General features: G+C 48.0%; 2 long non-coding RNA genes across 3 annotated transcripts in view; one reads left to right on the forward strand and one right to left on the reverse strand.

Annotated features, from left to right (window-relative positions):
- The first annotated feature begins 1,570 nt into the window (after positions 1 to 1,570).
- Positions 1,571 to 6,193, forward strand: LOC121023538 (uncharacterized). Its single transcript, XR_005787445.1, has 3 exons — positions 1,571 to 3,300; positions 4,904 to 5,185; positions 5,971 to 6,193. It is a non-coding gene; the product is annotated as an uncharacterized LOC121023538 (long non-coding RNA).
- Positions 4,565 to 13,184, reverse strand: part of LOC121023540 (uncharacterized) — an 18,516-nt gene continuing 9,896 nt past the window's right edge. The window contains exons 3-4 of one of the 2 annotated variants that reach the window (XR_005787446.1): positions 4,861 to 5,047; positions 4,565 to 4,624 (exon numbers count right to left, since the gene is read on the reverse strand). This is a non-coding gene — a long non-coding RNA (uncharacterized LOC121023540). Of the gene's footprint in view, positions 4,625 to 4,860; positions 5,048 to 9,577; positions 10,370 to 10,487; positions 10,705 to 13,184 lie in introns of those variants that run through there. The other variant, XR_005787447.1, reaches the window with a different exon arrangement.

The raw sequence follows: 13,184 nt of genomic DNA on the forward strand, positions 1-13,184 counted from the left end.
AGCCGGAGGTGGGGGAAGGAGGCGCGCCCGGGGCCCGGGAGGGAGGTCGGCTTTCTTCCCTGCAACCCAGCCTTCCCCCAAGCCGCCTCCTCGTCTTAACTGACCTTACCAGACAAACCTGCCTCATTTGCCAGCTCTTTCCTATTTGGGACCTGACGTCCCTAATTTTGATGCGTTACAGGCGCCAGAACACGTTCATCGTCAACGTGACTGATGCGATTGGTGTTAACAGACACAATCCCAGCGGCAGGAGTTTCCTTGCAAGTCAAATCTTTTTTTTTTTTTTTTAATTTTTTTTAATGTTTATTTATTTTTGAGACAGAGGGAGACAGAGTGCGAGTGGGGAGGGGCATAGAGAGAGGGAGACACAGAATCTGAAACAGGCTCCGGGCTCTGAGCTGTCAGCACAGAGCCCGATGCAGGGCTCGAACCCACGAACCGTGAGATCATGACCTGAGCCGAAGCCGGGCGCTTAACCGACTGAGCCACCCAGGCGCCCCGCAAGTCAAATCTTAAAGACGGAAGCGCTTAGCCTAACGAGACATGTTTACACACGCGTATTTTGCACCTTATAGTTCAGTGTTCCGTGTTTACTCAGCTTCAATATAGGTTTGGGCATTCTAAATTAGCTTTCAAAAGTAATTGTTTGTTTTTTTAATTACCCAAGTTCATTTAGATTTCATAACTTTTTTTTCGTTATACATTGAAAATCAAGCTTTATTCCATGTGCTTAAAAGTTCCAGAATCGGGGCGCCTGGGTGGCGCAGTCGGTTAAGCGTCCGACTTCAGCTCAGGTCACGATCTCGCGGTCCGTGAGTTCGAGCCCCGCGTCGGGCTCTGGGCTGATGGCTCAGAGCCTGGAGCCTGTTTCCGATTCTGTGTCTCCCTCTCTCTCTGCCCCTCCCCCGTTCATGCTCTGTCTCTCTCTGTCCCAAAAATAAATAAACGTTGAAAAAAAAAATTAAAAAAAAAAGTTCCAAAATTGTGTCAGCACTAATGATAACCATCAACATACTGGGTAAAGTTTAAAAACAAACTCGAGAAGGCTGACAATAAAAGAGCTCTCCTATAGGTTATGGCTTTTACTAACCAAACCTTTAAAACAAACCAAAAAACCCTTACCAGATTTATCATCTAATAAGTTAATAGGCCCATTGGCAAACCCCAAGTGGCCACCTTTATGTCTCCCCTGGACAAATGGGCCCCTCTCTAAGGTTTTTTTCCGGTCACCCGAAGGGAATACAGCCCATTCGTCCCTCCCCCACTTATTAAACACTTAAATGCAAACACATGCCCTCCCACCCAGCTGCTCATCTGCCTTTCCACCAGGAGCTTTGCTATTTTAATTTTTTTTTCAACGTTTATTTATTTTTGGGACAGAGAGAGACAGAGCATGAACGGGGGAGGGGCAGAGAGAGAGAGAGAGAGAGAGACACAGAATCGGAAACAGGCTCCAGGCTCCGAGCCATCCGCCCAGAGCCCGACGCGGGGCTCGAACTCACGGAGCGCGAGATCGTGACCTGGCTGAAGTCGGACGCTTAACCGACTGCGCCACCCAGGCGCCCCAGGAGCTTTGCTATTTTAAAGACAAAGTTTGGGCTCAGCTCCTAGGCCTTCTTCCCCGAAGGCCCTAGGACTGGACTTCTCTGTTGGAATCCACGGTAGGCAGACAGGCGGCTGCGTTGCCAGATGGGAAACAGAGCCTTTAACAAAGGGCTGCAAACGCCAGCACTTCAAAAGGATCTGACCTGGCAGTCTATTAGCAGGGGCAGCTGCTTTGATAGAATTCTGGAACCACCAACGCTGTCAAAACCTGCACTGCTCTCGGGTATTGCACACTCGCTTGTAAAAACAGCAGAAAACATCAGAGAAATACTCCCCAAACATCCATTTGTCAGCCCTTTAGAAAGCATGAATCCTGCTCTCTTGGGCCATTGATCTCCTCCTTCGTTTCCTCTTGGAAAGCAGAGGCTGCTTCTGGAGGACAGTGTGCCGGAGTGTGCTTTAAGAGATACAAATGACAACAGAGCCTTTGTATGCTTGCTCTGATGCTGAGGGTTTGAGGGTTTGCAATGGCTCGTCCATGCAAAAGTACCAGTGCATTTCCGTTTTTGCCTTGGGCCGGAACTGCACATACCCCACGTCTCTGCTTCCCACGTGCAAACCTGCAGGCTCTGATGATTCGGGCACCAAGTAGTCATGGGGGAGGCTCCCAGGAGGGTCAGTGGTAAAGTCACCTCGGGGAGAAAATTGTTATAAATGAAGATTCCTAGGCCAGATGGGGGCCTCAGAGCAAACTTGCAGAAGGACGGACCGGAGACTGTTTTTTTGACGGTCCGAAATAACTTGAAATTAGTATAAGAGATGCAACTGACGTAACTGTGTGCAAGATGTGGGAATGATGGGGCTTTTAGGGGAGATAGTGGGGTTCGTGGGGTCCAGAGCCGACGGCCAGGAAAGAATTCTTGAAAACGTCTTTGGTGCAAAATGGTGATCTTGTTAAAGCACGGGGACAGGACCCGTGGGCAGGAAGAGCTGCCCCGGGGCCTTGAGAGACTAGTTATATACTATGGGGCTGCCGGAGGTGAAGTCCAGGGGAAGCTTCCAGTGAGATTTTTATATGCTAAAGGAGACTCACAGGATTTTGGAGGCCTAGCTATTGTCAAGCTAGGGTTGTTTTTCCCTCTAGCAAAGCATTAGCATTAAGACAGTAAGGAGTTCCCGGAGAAACGTTTTACTCTGCTGGCCTCAAGTATTTGTCAATGGGCTACAGGTTCTAAGGAAATTTAGTTCTATCTGCCATTTCCGTCTGCCTTTGTTCGTTACTACGGAGAGTGATCTCTATCAGTTCACCATTTGTTTTTCCCCTTTCCTTTGTTCTTGGGCAGCCGGGAGTGCACACATATCCCCCCTGGTGGTGGTGGTGGGGGGGGGGGGGGGCTGTCAGCTTGCCTTATGCGTCCAGAAACATCTGGAAGTACTGCAGATGTGCGACCTGCAAAGATGATCCCGCCAAGCCACAGTCAGCTGAGCCTGAACACCGATGTATCTGTGCGGTAACAATAGGGCCTTTACGTATGTGAAGTTCATTTTTGCATCCACGCTCCCTCCTTTTCTCCCTCCCTCCCAGCTTACCATCTGGATTCCACCTTGCACTTTCCGCCTGGGCTGCCCACGGAAGGTTGTCTCGGCTTTACCTTTGCTCTGCCATTCACGACCTGCCCGCCATCCCGCTTGATCCGCTACGCTAACCTCTGGAAGCGGCTCGGGGGGTTTCTCTCACAGACAGCTCTTCTCACGGTGAGTCCCCTGACACCCACAGGTCTTAATGGAAAGGACGGAGTTCACGGGGAGAACCTCAGGTAGGCCACAGAATCCAGTGGAGGAGATAGTGGGGGGCGGATGGATGGTCTGCCGAAATACACTGGTAGCAGCAGCAGAAGTGAGGACAGAGCGACTCACAAAAACCTACTGTTTTCAGAGTGCATCAGTAGGCAGGCACAATGCTCTGTGTTTTACATTCATTGTCTCACTGAATCTACAGCAGGAGCCTTTCGGGTGGGTTTTACTCTTCAACTGATGAGGACAGTATGTACCTTAGTGGGCATGGCTAAGTTCCAGTAAAACTTCATTTACGAAACTGGTGGCAACCTAGCCATTTTGGCTCCTATAGGTCTACCCACAGAGACTCTGGCTTAACCAGCAGTACCCCAGAAGGCCGGGGGGCTAAGCCCAAAATAAGAGGGAGGCTAACAGCTAGTGGGGCAGGCAAACAGGCCAGTGAGGAATGGGACACGAGAAGCTGCTGGCAGAGAAATTGCTCCTGCTTCCTCCCGCCCTAGAAGTTTCTGAGGAGAGGTCGTATGGCGTCCTGAGCAACCAGCTGTGTTTCTTAGGAATCTGTAGCCTATTCATAATTGTGCCACCTGGAATTTGCCCTTCCTCCTTCCCTACTTTTACTTCCCTTGTGCCCAGGGATTCCATGGTGTTTGCCCACAAAACTTCGGCACACCATTTGCCTCAGGCTCTGCTCTCTAAGGAACCCAGGCTAAGAATCTGCCTTCCTCATAAAGGATTTCAGGTGCTGTAGCCCCTGCCCTGCTTGGGGCCCATCTGATGACCAGCAGCACCTCTGCCTTTCAATTCCTTTCATTTCAACAGAAATGTATTGAGTGCCATGTGCAAACTGAGCAGATAAAGAGACAGGCTGTGTCCAATAAATATGGGTGTGTTTACTAGGCCTTAATAAAGAATACGTAACGGTCAAAGGCACTGTCAGAGCCAAATAAACCAATTAGTCATAGACACACGGGACAAGAGGGTGGGAAGAGATAGGGACTGAGGAGAGTTTAAAATTAAATTGTACTTGTGGTGCCTGGGTGGTTCAGTCGGTTGGGTGTCTGACTTCGTCTCAGGTCATGATCCCCAGGTTTGTGAGTTCGAGCCCCGCCTCAGGTTCTGGGCTGACAGCTCAGAGCCTGGACCCTGCTTTGGATTCTTTGTTTCCCTCTCTCTCTGTGACCTCCCCTGGTCACGTTCTGTCTCTCTCTCTCTAAAAAATAAACATTAAAAACAGTTTTTAAATTAAATTGTACTTAAGTAGAAAGACATTTAAATATCAGACCTGGGGCGCCTGGGTGGCGCAGTCGGTTAAGCGTCCGACTTCAGCCAGGTCACGATCTCGCGGTCCGGGAGTTCGAGCCCCGCGTCGGGCTCTGGGCTGATGGCTCAGAGCCTGGAGCCTGCTTCCGATTCTGTGTCTCCCTCTCTCTCTGCCCCTCCCCTGTTCATGCTCTGTCTCTCTCTGTCCCCAAAATAAATAAACGTTGAAAAAAAAAAATAAATAAATAAATATCAGACCTGAGAATAAAATTAATCAAGTTTCATGTGCATTGCGTTGCAGATGCTACTGAAAAGCAGATTCTAATTCTGCCTATCGGGATGTCTGGGTGAGGCCATGCATTTCTAGCAAGCTTCCAGAGATGTGGATGCTGCTGGTCAATGGCTCCTACTTGGAGCAGCAAGGTCCTGGAGCTTGTATCTCAACCTGAAAAGGAAAGGAACAACCAGGCCATACTTCAGTGTGGGGAGGGCTTCGTTCAAAAGAGCAGAGAAACTGATCAACGTCCAGCTAAGCCAAAGAGCATTCTGAATGCCAGTGACGAAGCAGGGATGGAGGCATGAGGTTAGCAGTGATGAGCAACATCCTTCCTGATGGTTCTGAAAGCTCCAGGGGGAGAAAACTGTTTGGGGCTAACCGGGGATGGAAGTCAGGAAACCGGGAGGAGAGGGGAGCAAATGGGAGAGGAAGAAGACTCACGAGGACTGGGGGAGACAAACAAAAGTGACGTGTGTTGAGGAAGGGAGAATGACCTGACGGTGTTCTCAGGTAGAAACTGGAAAACTGTTCACCCTGGTCTAGAAAAAAGAAGAGGCCTGGGCTATGACAAAGTCCTAACAGAAGCTCTTTTGGTGTAGGTGAGTGGCTCAGTGCCCTGGGAGGGACCTATCTAATCCCAAACGACCCCACCTCCTTATACATCATTTAAAATGCTTTCTCCCTGAAAGCCAACGAGCCAGCTGTTAAATAAATCTCAAATGAAAAACAAAACAGGATTTGCTTCACAGAGATTTGATTTTCAATTCACAGCTAAATTTGTTGGAACACAGTCATTCCATAGAGAAAAACCACTGTTAACAGTCTGATGCAGTAAATGTGCCAAAAGTAATAGTACAGGAAGTTGCAACTGACATTAACGATGGAATGAACGCCAAGGAAAAAGAAAACAAAGATACATTCAAAGATGATTATGATGCCAGTAGCTAACGCTATTATGTTAAAATGTTTAGTAACTGAGAGAATGGAGCCACAAATAAATGGGCAGGCACGAACTATTAAGAATAGTTCAGCGGTCAGTTATGTCAAGGGCAGTGTTTTACATCTAAAATCACATTTTTGTGCTTTTTCAGGATGTGCAGTCAAGCTGAAGTAATTCTACAATCCTTCATGGTAAGAAACAATTATTCTTACATTTACATGTCTGAAGACATCTCTCTATAATGCCAGCTTTTCAGTTCAATCTCCTTATTCTGTATGCTGACATTTGGAGCTTTCAGCTCAAAAAGAAAAAGAGGGTTTTTTTTTTTTAACATTTATTTATTATTGAGAGACAGAGAGACACAGAGCGTGAGCAGGGGAGGGGTAGAGAGAGGGGGAGACCCAGAATCTGAAGCAGGCTCCAGGCTCTGAGCCGTCACCACAGATCCTGATGTGGGGCTCGAACTCACAAACTGCGAGATCATGACCTGAGCCCGTCGGTCGCTCAACCAACTGAGCCACCCAGGCGCCCCAAGAGTTTTCGTTTTTAATGAGTATTTCTAATGCCCAAAAAGGAATGTAATGATTTTGAGACCCCATGCTCAGCTGTGTATTCGAGGTCAAGTAACACACACTCATGGACAATTAAAGGCAAATTCTTTTACATAAATCTGCTACCTTTGGAATGGCTTTCAAAGTGCACACACACACACACACACACACACACACACACACACACATTAAATGTACACACAAAATTATCTCTTAATAGAATTGTGGAAGCATTGTACACACTTGATTGGCAACCAAATTGGACTTCAAAACAGTTTTATATGTGCTTTTAAAATCATGAATGATGGAAATGATTTATTCAATCAAAAGTTAGTAAGTCCAGGGACCTGGATGGCTCAGTCAGTAAAGCATCTGGTCATGTTCTCGTGGTTCACAGGTTCAAGCCACACATGGAGCCTGATTGGGATTCTCTCTCCCTCTCCCTCTCTCCCTCTCTCTCTGTCCCTGGCCTGTGCACACGTGCTGTCTCTCACTCTCTCTCTCAAAATAAATATTTTTAAAAAGGTAAATCCATTCCAATTTGAAACTATGTCCTGAATGTACACATGTTCTTGAATGTCTTATCTCCTACTAAAGTAACAAAAAAACACATCGATACCATAACAAGTTCTTGGTGGGAAAAGAGGTGACAGGCAGGACAAAGAAGCATTTCTCTTTCTGAGGAGCTAAAAGGAACAGGCATGTTGATCACTGTTAGAAATGACTGGAGGGGCACCTGGCTGGCTCAGTTGGTGGAGCATATGACTCATGACCTCAGGTTGTAAGTTTGAGTCACACATTGGGTGTAGAGATTACTTAAAAATAAAATCTTAAAGGGGTGCCTGGGTGGCTCAGTGGGTTAAGCATCTAGACCTCGGCTCAGGTCATGATCTTGTGGCTTGTGGGTTCAAGTCCCACATAGGGCTCCAGGCTGACAGCTTGGAGCCTGGAGCCTGCTTTGGATTCTGTGTCTCCCTCTCTCTCTGCCCCTCCCCCGGTCACACTCTGTCTCTGTCTCTCTGTCAAAAATAAACATTTTAAAAATAAATAAAAATAAAATCTTAAAAAAAGAAAGAAGTGACAGGAAAGAAGGCCTAGCTGGTTAGTAGAAACCAGGAGGGACAGTTTCTGAGGTTAAATGTGCAATCTTAGTGACTAAAGATAGGAGATGCAAAGAAAGGTTTGAAATCACCCTGTGCACACACGGACAGCAGCGTGACACGGCGTGACCAGCTGAGACCCTCCCGTGCTGACCGTGAGGTGAGGTCGCGTGCAGAAAGGTTTATGTGGACGAGTTTCCAGGGAAAGGCAGGAAGCGCTGGAACCATGTGATCATGAAAGGGAGACCAAGCATAGATTTGCAAGTCAAATAAAGTCCCCTGAATGGTGGCTTGGGTTCCATCCCACAGGACTTGTAGTGAGGGTGCAGGCCACTGTGGTAATGTACGCTACATAACAAATTTCTCAAGCTTAGCAGCCTACAGCAACACCCATTTATTCCAACCTCCCTGAGCACAGATCACAGGCTTGCTCTGTCTTTTCAGACTGTGTTCATGGTCTTTTAGTGTACCTCACGGTTTTTTGTTTAGAGCTGGGCATGATGTCCTCGGTGCGAAGAATCGGGGTAAATAGGCTGTTAGTTGCGGGGGTTGGGGGGAAGCAGGAGGAGATGCATTCTACAGTTTATCCTTAGGTCTGTCTCGTAGTGGTGAGCCGTACCCCTTGGCTGTGAACTTCACAAATGCCTCTCAGGCGTGGGTTCCCTCCCTCCCCCCAGCCTTAGGTGGGAAAGAAAGGTTGTCTGGAGGAGGTTGGAGTTCAGGATTTCATTCCCCCCATGGTAGTTAGGCTCTGGTAACCCCAATCAGTTGGGTGTCAAATTTCTCTTGAGGGCAGGGCTCGTTCAGAACAGAATGCTCTGGCATACTTAAAAATGGCTGCGTTCCTCCCTTTCTCTCCGCAGGAAGCACAAGCAATTTTTCTCCAGTTTTCACAGTGAGAACCTGGTAGAGCTCCAAGAGGTAAAACTCTCGGAAGCATAGGGATCCCTGCAGCTTTTATTTGTTTATTTTGAGAAAAAGAGGGGTGCCTGGGTGGCTCGGTCGGTTAAGCGTCCGACTTCGGCTCAGGTCACGATCTCATGGTCCGTGAGTTCGAGCCCCGCGTCGGGCTCTGTGCTGAGAGCTCAGAGCCTGGAGCCTGTTTCAGATTCTGTGTCTCCCTCTCTCTCTGCTCCTCCCCTGTTCATGCTCTGTCTCTCTCTGTCTCAAAAATAAATAAATGTTAAAAAAAAAATTAAAAAAAAAAAAGAGAGAGAGAGAGAGAGAATCTCAAGCAGGCTCTGCATGGTCAGCACGTAGCCCAATGTGGGGCTTGAACTCACAAACTGCAAGATCACGACCTGAGCCAAAATCAAGAGTTGGACAATTAACAAACTGAGCCACCAGGCACACCGCTCCCCCCTGCCCACCCCCCCGCCCCTGCAGTTTTGACTCACAGACTCTTCTACACTGAGCCTCCAGCAATGTGTCAATTACAGTTCAGGTTTTCCTATCCTGGCGCTGACTTCTGTGGAAGTTTCTGCTAATGGGTTTCGGCTCCAGTGGGTTGTGGGTTCTCTGCATCGGCCCATCTTTTCAATTTCGGGGGCAGCAGGTCGCCCTGTGACCTTGCTTCTCTGAGAAATCTAAGAAGAGTTTCCATTTTGGGGTCTGTCAATGGCTGCAGCTCAGGTGCTGACTGGGCTGGTCTCACCTGAAGGTTTGAGTGGGGCAATATTTGCTTCCAAGCATTTGCTAACATGTTTAATGACAAGTTTTCCTTCTTCATGGGCTGTTGGCCAGAGGTCACCTTCAGTTCCTTGGCACATGGCTCTCTCCACAAGGCAGGCTTCCAGTAAGGCTCCTTGACTCGTCAAAGCCACCAAGAATGACTCACCAAGTGGAAGTCACAAGCTTTTGTAACAGAATCACGGAACTGACATCCCATCACCTTTGCTGGATTCTGTCGGTTAGAAGTGAGTCACGGGTCCTGTTCACACCCAATGGAAGGAACACACAGAGTATGAACACCAGCTGGTTGGGTGTACTGGGGAGGCCATCTTTTTCTTTAAATGTTTATTTTTGAGACAGAGAGAAGGAGGGACGGGCAGAGAGAAATGGGGACAGAGGATCTGTGGCGGGGTCTGCGCTGACAGCAGAGAGCCCGACAAAGAGCTCAAACTCACAAACCATGAGATCATGACCTGAGCCGAAGTCAGACGCTTAACCGACTGAGCCACCAGGTGCCCTGGCGAGGCCATGTTCATGTCTGTCCACCACAGCTACCTCTCAGGGTTGTCTGAAGGTGCAAGAACGCTGGAGCGTCCAACTCTGGTCAGTCACCCAGGAAAGGCTGCCCCTCGGCAGGGCACTTCAAATCCCGGGGTCTCTGAGAGCATTGGCACAGTGAGCTCCTGCCACCTGAGGGCATCCTCCTGCAGGGAGGTGCAAGCTGCCTCCTGCAGCTCCAGGAATATGTTAAGGGGATAGAAGGATAACCACCCTCTCCATCCCCAATTAAACTTGCTTGGTTTGACCCTGTGGGACGGACAGAAATGCTCAGGGTTGGCTCAAGGCTTTAAGAGAGTAAAAAGAGCTGCCGTGGCTTATCTCTTGATGCTGACCCCCTTTCTCTGCCCCGCTGGGGACTCCAGTAGCTCTGCAAAATTCCACACAACGAATGGGTTTTGAACCTAGGCTCAGAGCTCAAAGAGCCTGATTTGTGGTGGTTGTTGGGTTGGGTATTGACCTCGCCTGACAAAACAGGAGTCTTGGCTTCTGAAAGAAACTTGCCTTTCCCCTGAGAAAACCACAGCAAGTCAGACTGAGAAATTGTGTGTGAGAGTACAACTTCAGTTCTGCAACAGGCAGATAATGAGTCTGTGAGGAAAGGAGCGTCAGCCTGAGAAGAGGTGAGACCAGACGGTGCCGTGGAAGGGAGAGGGGTGGGATTTGTGTTCTGAGAAGAGGAAGAAAGTAAAATCACATTAATAATATTGTCTGACCACCTTCCATGAGCGGGCAGCGGTTAAGTACTCAATGTCTTGCTTAACTCTCATCGCAGCCTCGTGGCTCACCTTTTGTGAGGCAGCAGAAGAGCTGTATGTATGTATGAGGCAGCAGAAGAGCTGGGGCAGCTTGTGAAGGTCACGGAGGTGGTGGAGGGGAGGATCAAACCCAGGCAGATTACACCATAAACACTGCCTCCAGAGGGGACCCGGAGATTCATTTCCTGTCACCATGGATGTCAATGAACGGGTCGGACCATAGAAACGCACCTTCTCAATACACCACCTTGAGACAACAAGGAGCCCGCTTTTGAGAAGTTGGAGGGGGGTCGCAGGTGGCCCGATTTGAGGTCACGTGACCATAACTGCACTTTCAAGGAAGTATATGGGGGGATGGGGAGGTGGGGGGTCAGGACGCTCCTGTATATATACATGTTACAGATTTCAAACTTCGTTCAGATTTTATGTTTCTTTTATAGCACATTACACTAATATAGTGAGATGAGAGGACTGTGATTTCTGGGAGGATTAAACACTCTGCAGTTTTCACCCACGTGACTCAAACCTCACGTATCTAACAAAGGGGACAAAGTAGGCTCAGACTTTCGCTAATTTTGAAATGACTGCTTCGCTGGTACTCAAGTGGCCCTGAGCAGGGAATAGGAAACCCACATTAACCCCAGTGGTTTGGCTTGCGGTTAGAAACACAGCGTGTTGGGAGATAATACAACCTTAGGTCAACATGGTTGTACACACTGCAGAAACATTTGTCTGACACACGGGCTAGAGCATACATCTCAGTATCAGGATTGAAAGGCATCACTATAGAAAATGTGGGGGTGCCTGGGTGGCTCGGTCGGTTGAGCATCCAACTTCAGCTCAGGTCATGATCTCACGGTTTGTGGGTTCGAGCCCCACGTCAGGCTCTGAGCTGTTAGCACAGAGCCTGGAGCCTGCTTTGGATTCTGTGCCTCCCTCTCTCTTCCCCTCCCCCACTCACAGTGTGTCTCTCTCTGTCTCTCAAAAATGAATAAACGTTAAGAAAAAAAAATTAAAAAAAGAAAATGTGGGTAATCGTTCCTCTGAGGGAGTCTGATAATATAAATGCAATGGCTCTTCCCCTCTCCCACTCCCGCCAAGTTTTCCGGGTCTCGGTGCACTGCCCTTGGTTGAACCTTCAGAGTAAGCCATGTGTATAACCTGAGTTTCTTAAACTTGTGACATTTCTTTAGTCTGTCACGGGTGTCACAAAATGTACTCTTAAGGGGCCAAACAGTATGTATTTTTGCCTTTGCAAGCTACTCGTTTCTCTCAATTACTGTTTCTCTCAATGTGCTTAAGTTGACTTAATCAATGGTGTGATTCAGGGCATCTTAATTTGGTCTTAAGGATAGCCTGTCCAGTTACAAACTTGGTGGCGACCACGGAACGAACCAATGTGATTTCCCACAGAACACCTTTGCACTGTAAAACCTAAGTTGTTAAACGAGCTAATCAGAAAGGGAAACTTTCCCTAAAACTTTACAGTGAGAAACCTGATAGCCACCTCCTTATCCACGTATTAAGGTGACAGTCACAAGTGACAAGCCATGGAGATGTCAGGTGTTCCCTGATGGGGTGTGCCGAGATGGCCACAACATCAATGTGTGTGTTTTCCCCCAAATCCATAACCTAGTCTTTAGAAAACGCCAGACAAGCCTAAATTGGGGGACATTCTACAAAACACCTGACCAGTCCTCCTCATGGGATGCCTGGGTGGCTCAGTCAGTTAAGCGTCTGACTCTTGGTTTTAGCTCAGGTCATGATCTTACGGTTCATGGGTTCGAGCCCTATGTCGGGCTCTCCACTGACAGTGCAGAGCCTGCTTGAGATTCTCTCTCCCTCTCTCTGTCCTTCCCTTGCTCTCCCTGGCACTTATGCTCTCTCTCAAATAAACTTCAAAAAAGAAAATTCTCCAGGTCATCAAAACAAAGGATGGGAGACCAAAGAGACGACGACACGCAGTGTTGGGTCCCGGGGACAGAAAGACACTAGGGTACAGACTGGGGAAATCCAACTAGAAGTTCATGACGAGGAATGTACTAGGTGAGGGTATACAAGTCCTTCCTATGTTATCTTTGCAAGTCCTCTGTAAATCCAAAATGGTTCCAACAGATGAATTTATTATTTTTAAAAAACTTTTAATGTTTATTTATTTTTGAGAATGAGTGCAAGCATGAGCTGGGGAAGGGCAGAGAGAGAAACACACACACAGAATCCAAAGCAGGCCCCAGGCTCTGAGCTGTCAGCACAGACCCCGACGCAGGGCTTGAACCCACAAACTGTGAGATCACGACCTGAGCCAGAGTCAGACGGTTCACCGACTGAGCCGCCAGGCACCCCTCCAACAGAAGAATTAATTTTTAAAGAAGTTAATCTCACACAATATTTCCTGTGGCCCTTCCACACGTATAATTATGCAAAAGTAAGGAATGATTAATTTTTTAGAGACTTCCTATCCCTGCCTGGAAGAAATCGGTCCATTGTAGTAAAAATTCTACCACCCTTCAGACGGCCGTCCTCAGTTACTTCCTGTTATTTCTACGACTGGCCAAATACTTCTACATTCCTTGAAGTTCAGAAGAAAAGAGTCAATTGAAACAAGTATTTTGGCCAGTGGCCAGCAAAGGAATTTCCCGCATCCGAATCAACAGTTCCTCCAGCTTTCCAGGGCCCCTCCTTCCCACACGGCACCCGAATTATTTCGGCTCTAAGGAAGTACAGATG

This window comes from Herpailurus yagouaroundi, unplaced genomic scaffold, assembly GCF_014898765.1.
Source record: "Herpailurus yagouaroundi ecotype Mexico unplaced genomic scaffold, PumYag 561, whole genome shotgun sequence".
Taxonomy (NCBI): domain Eukaryota; kingdom Metazoa; phylum Chordata; class Mammalia; order Carnivora; family Felidae; genus Herpailurus; species Herpailurus yagouaroundi.